A 6,064-nucleotide genomic window follows, 5' to 3' on the forward strand; every position below is an offset into this window, starting at 1 on the left:
GGAATTGAGATCACCTGCAGTTGTTTGTATGACTGTAACTTTCGCAGTCATACAACTATTGTTGGATCAAATATCAAGGGCTCAAATCACACAAAAGTACTATTCATCAGATACTATAGCAGATGAATCCTGTAGCGCGTACTGTAGCAAGTGATAACAAACAGTACTGGTACTAAATCATGGCCGTTGAAATCTTCGATCCGATGGTAGTAAAGACCTAAGACTGCTAATTTTGCAGTCCATGTTCAAACTGTATGGGATCCCAATCCGATCTAGCGACGCCTACGGGGTTCTGGCTTATCCAGGCAAGTGGGGGGATTGGTGATGTGATGGATGCGGTGTTTGTTAGTATTGGTTTATTATATCATCGTGTAGTTGTTGTCGGATGGTGGTGGTGTCATGGTGACACATGCTGCAATGCTTCTTGTTCTTTCTTACTACACTGCCCTTCTGGGACCACTGTCGGCGTTGGGAGAATGCGTTTTCTCTTGATTTGATTTTCTGATCGCTGTCCACTTTGCATGTGCTGATTGCTGAAACTATGATTTTGATCCATGCTGATGAAGAACACGTACCTCCGGAGCTACGGTGTTACTTACTCTTATATAGCAACCTAATATGAACAGATTTTAATCGTACGAATTTAATCAAGTACTAAGTTGTTATATAATTTTTGAAACAAAGGGAGGGAGTAATTTAATTTCGTTCATAAAGAGAGCATGGGTTCCCATCCTTCACAACTGCTGCAACTTGTAGGAACGTTCGCAACTTCGCATGAAGGTATAGTGCACGCCTACGTGTAGCCGCTGCAGGACGATGTATGCTCCTTTCCCTTGCTTGCCCATGACGAGAACTCAACAGAGGCCAGAAAACAGCTAGTGCACCGGAAACACAGATGCATGGTTACGAGTAGTGCACCGGACGCACGCACGCGCCATGACATGGAGTATATTACTGTAGCACACTACGGGATAGTGGACTTTGTGGCAGCTAGCCTCGCCCTGGCGCGCGACGCGACCACTCGAGAGAGGCAGAGATAAGGAGTGGACTTTTGCGCGTGTGCGGCGCGTCCGCCACTGCGTCTCGTGGTCGCCGATCACGCGCGCGCCGGTGTAAGATCGAGAGATCAGATGGACGGTGTGGTACGGTACTCCGTATCCAGTGGTGGTCCTGGTCTACAGCGCTGGCGCGCTCTTTCCTCGCTCGTGCACGCAACGCACGCGCGAGCACCACCGCGGCTAGCTGCGCACATCGACGAGGAATCAGTGCGTTCGGTAGGCGGTAGCCCCTGTAGACGGTAGTGTGGCTCCGCAGCGACGACTCGCGGCGCCGAGGTGCGCTTTGGCGCAGACGGCCGACCGGCCCATGCGGGCACCGAATGGCGCTATCGAATATCGATCTTGGAGACTTGGACATGCAGGCTAAGACTGTGCCGGCAGTGTCCTGTGTCCCGGTCTTTCTTTTCTGCGATTTTGGACATCTACAGTTCTACACTTTCATGGACACGGCTCTGTTGATTTGCAACTGCAGGGTTCCGAGGTACACCGACCGTGTTTTCCAATTCGACCTGTTCGTTTTTGCCAGGAAGGCCCATGAGGAGCCTGAAGGCCAAATCATACCAGGTGCCAGTAGCCCACCACATAATAAGTTTACTTTAGGTCCCTCCTCGACATCCAGTTTCAACAGCGTCCATTAAGCAAGAAACCAAGTACAATGCTTCACTCTATTCTTAGAACCAGTGTAAATATACTCTCAAAACCAGGCAGTATTGAGAATAGTTTTGGGTGATGTGACATCTAAGTGGGCCAGGTGGCACTTACAATCAACAAAAAGAAATGAAATACAGTGGGACCCACGTGTCAGACGCAACAAAATCCCTACCCCTCTCTTCCCTATCTCCCTCTCCTCTCTCTTTTGCTCTTCTCCTGTAGGCCGGCACGCCATGAAGGTGATACTGGTGGCAGTCCCGAAGGTGGTATCCACGACCAACAGGGAGAGGGCCACCATCCCTGCCGATTTCGGTTCTTCCTCACCTTCGCTGACCCCGCGCGCCTCCCTCATCGTTGTGCACCGTGCTCATCCACGGGGTTGTCCTGGTCGTTCCCTAGCGGCGTAGGCGCAATGCTCGCCTCGTCAATATGGCAGGAATCTGTGGTGCCCCCTACGACCCTACCAACGCCGAGGGGGAGGCTGACTACACCGTAGCTCCGTCCGTCTCCACCGTACCCTACATTCCACCAGCCCCCACCATCCAGTTGTGTTTTGGCACTGCCATTAGTTGCGACGCCCCACGTCGCGTACCACCATTGGCCACAACGTCAACGTGCCTATCTGTGCCCCCACGTCGTGTCGTGGTGTCCACCTCATGCCAAGTTGTGAGAGGTCAACCCGGCCATTGAATCTAGCTGTCCCCTTCGACTCCTAATTAGAAGATTGGGGTAGGGTTTTTTTTTGTGTGAATTTGACATGTGGGTCCTACCATGTTTCATCACCTAAAAGAGTTTTGGAACTATATATTTATACCGGTTTTAACAATTGAGTATGCGTTGTACTTGGTTTTTCGATAGGCTTTAGTTTGGGGTCTATCTATAATACATTCGATAGTTTTTGGAGGAAAAAACTTGTACTAAACTATAGTATAATTAAAGTGTAACTAAAATATGTAAATTTATTTTGAAATCAAAACTTGCACTATTACTCCAGTGAGTAGGAGGGTGCGGGTTCGAGTCCACAACCAATCCAACAGCCTAAAATCAAAAGTTTTTCCCTAAAAAAATATTGCAAGTTACCTGGCAATTTCTTTGGTTTGTACTGCCGTGTCGGCGAACAAGTAAGACGTGATCATTACCGTGCAGCAAACGCATGCGCTTTTCCCTATTTTTTTTCATGGCACAGTTTTTTTTTTCCTGCTAAGTGTGTATACATCAAGAGTTTGTATTTCTAAGAGTAAATTTCACAAAATCACAAATTCTTTATTCAAAATATCATAAAACTACATATTTAAAACGTTGTATCACAAAAACCATAAATTTAACAACAAATTTGCCATGAAACTACATGTTTAAGATAAAGTACTATAAAATTATAGATCTAGTAATAACAAAATTATCACAAAACTATGAGTCTAGCACCAATTTAATCGCAAAAGTACAACATTTACATCTTCAATATAACATTAGTTCTAAGAGTTTAAACTCTAAAATATACAGTTTTGTGATAACATCAATATTAAATATGTAGTTTTATGATACTTGGTATTAATTTGTAATTTTGGGATAATGCCTTTAAATCTCTAGTTTTGCGATAGTTTTGTTAAAGTATATAGTTTTATAAAATTTACTCTATTTCTAATTCCTGTTCGGATTTCAATTCAAATTCAGATTTACATGTTTTATATCTATATTATAAGGTTTAGCTTATAAAGTTTTTTTATATAAACTTTCTATGACAACTTATCATGATGGGCCAGACGCACGTGGGGTTGGCCGAAACATATTCGTGTTCCTGGCCGCGCCCGAACATTCACACATTAGATCTACCGTCTTTTTTTTTTTGAAAACTAAACATCCATTAATATAAATCGACAGAGTTCACGGGAATAAATCCCAGTACATTGCCAAATAGATAAAGAGAGAGCATAAAACCATCCGTTTCCAAAGAATGGAAACCTGCACTAAGGCTACAAACTTCATAATGAAACCACACAGCAGATAAGGTGCACATCGACAGGGAGCTGCGGCAATGCCGCGACGAATGCAACCTTGGGCCTCCTTCGGCGTGCAGCCTGCTTGACAAACCGGTAATCCCCATCCGGTTGACTCCACAAAGACTGCACAAAACGGAGGTCTGCTGCTAAGCCGTAGATTTTGGAGTAAGCAACACCGGACTCAGCAAGAGGTGTCCACGGAGTTCGTCGTTAAATCTGAGGAGCGTGAGCTCAACCCAAACAACAAACCCTGCATGGAACAAGCTGATAGGAAACATATAGGAAGAAGGAGCCCAAATCCAGATCCCCAAACCCACTGAAAAACTTGAATGGTGGCAAACGAACTGCTGTCTTCTTGGATCGATGTACGGGGATGGGGAAGAGTAATCCTACGAATCTTGACCGATGGAACCTAAGCATTGGGAGCTCTCGAACTGGCACCAGTGAAATCGTCGCCACCACGCCGACGGGTTGTCATCAAGCACCACGAGCAGCAAGCTCTGGGCGACGATAGCACCGGACGACGCAAGCCACGAGAAGTCACCGCAGCCATCACACGAGATGGGGCGATGACCTCCCAGCCACTGACGACGAAGCAGCCGACGCCGCGGCCATAGATGACGAAGCAGCCAACACCGTGGCCACTGACGACGAAACAACCGACGCCGTGGCCACTGACGACGAAGTAGCCGACGCCGAGGCCGTAGGCGACGAAGAAGCCAACGCCGCGGCCACAGACGATGAAGCCGACGCCGCCGCAAGAAGCCAGCTCCAACCGTCAATTCATCCACAGGTCTACGGATCTCACACCTCCACCGCCACCAACCGCCGCCGCCGCCTACCACACCGGCGCCCATGGAGCTCACCAGCCAAAAGTACCAAATAGGGACAAACCCTAACTACAGGAGAGACCTAACAACCTAAAAACAAACCTAGAAACACAATACTAGTAGGGGGAGGTGGCCGGACCCCTCCTCCAACCTTCGCCGATGGCGAGCCGCCGGAATCGAAGGGGAAGAGGGGCCAGAGAGGAAGAAATTTGGGGGAAGAACTGTAGAGAGAGGATGGGAACGAGAGAAGGGTCGCGAAGCGCCGTGGTAGCAGTCTAGATCTACCGTCATAATCATCCGTTCGAGCTTCGTTATCTCTAAATCCAGTGTGCCATTTTTCTATTTTAACTTATTCCTTCGCTGCGATCAAACACATAGGAGGGCTGGGACTTGATCAAACTCGACAATTTTGTACGACCAATGAAGGTAGCATGGCTCAATTGTTGGCTACATCCCACGGCCACACGTCATATTGCCCTATGATTGAGAGAGAACCTTCATGTCCAGTAGTTGGCCACTATTTGTCCAAGGACCCAGGATAGACCAAAAGTGGCTGCCTAACTGTTGGGCTTTTTATGGCCAGGCGTACTTAATCGGTTGAATCGGTTTGTCATGAATATCCTAGCGGACCATGGGAAATCTCCAGGTTTAATAATGATTTTGAATGTTGATGCTCAGCTCATCAGTTTGTGAGTTGTGACATTGATCCCGAGTTTGATGGTTAACCTGCTGAAAGCGTGTTCTTGCTTAGGCTCAATCTGGAGGGAGACCACGCAAAAAGACCAATTGAAACACGCGCGCGGACAGCATTTGACACACGGCCATGGACCGACCTTCGCCTAACCATGCGCACATCTCGCGTAAGGCAAGTGGGCACTGAGCTCGTCTTTGTTTAGTCATGGAAACCGCATGCCTTAATTTGTTAGGAGCTGGGGTAAGTTTTTTCCCTGACTAGCGCGGGATGGCGGTGCGTTGCAATGCGAATGGAAAAGAGAACCCCATCATACATTTAAAGCCTCAAAAGTTTTAGAAAAAATTAAGGTCACATTTATCATCATTTTGTACCTCACATCAATATTTTTTTTAAGGGATATAAAGTCTACCAAACCTGTCGATAGCACCACTATATAGGTACATGAATGTACATCTAAGGCTGTAACACTGGTGGAGAAACCATCTTTACTCTCGGTTGGGAACCCCGTTTAATCCCGATTTTTCAACCGGGAGTAATGATTCGGGACTAAAGATACATCTTTAATCCTGGTTGGTACCACCAATCAGGACTAAAGAGAGAGGATCTTTAGTCCCGGTTGATGTTACCAACCGGGACTAAAGAGACAATAGCGGCAGTACCAGATGGTCCCTTTTTCTATTTGTTTTTTCCTTTTTATTTTCTCCCGAATCAAGTAGGCAAATCCCCAAATCAAAGTAATATCCCAAATTCACATAACCAAATCCACATCACAAATCATAGAGTTACTTATACACACAAATCAAATACATCACAATATCCTAAGAAATTGCTCAA

The sequence above is a fragment of the Oryza glaberrima genome, chromosome 5, assembly GCF_000147395.1.
Source record: "Oryza glaberrima chromosome 5, OglaRS2, whole genome shotgun sequence".
NCBI lineage: Eukaryota > Viridiplantae > Streptophyta > Magnoliopsida > Poales > Poaceae > Oryza > Oryza glaberrima.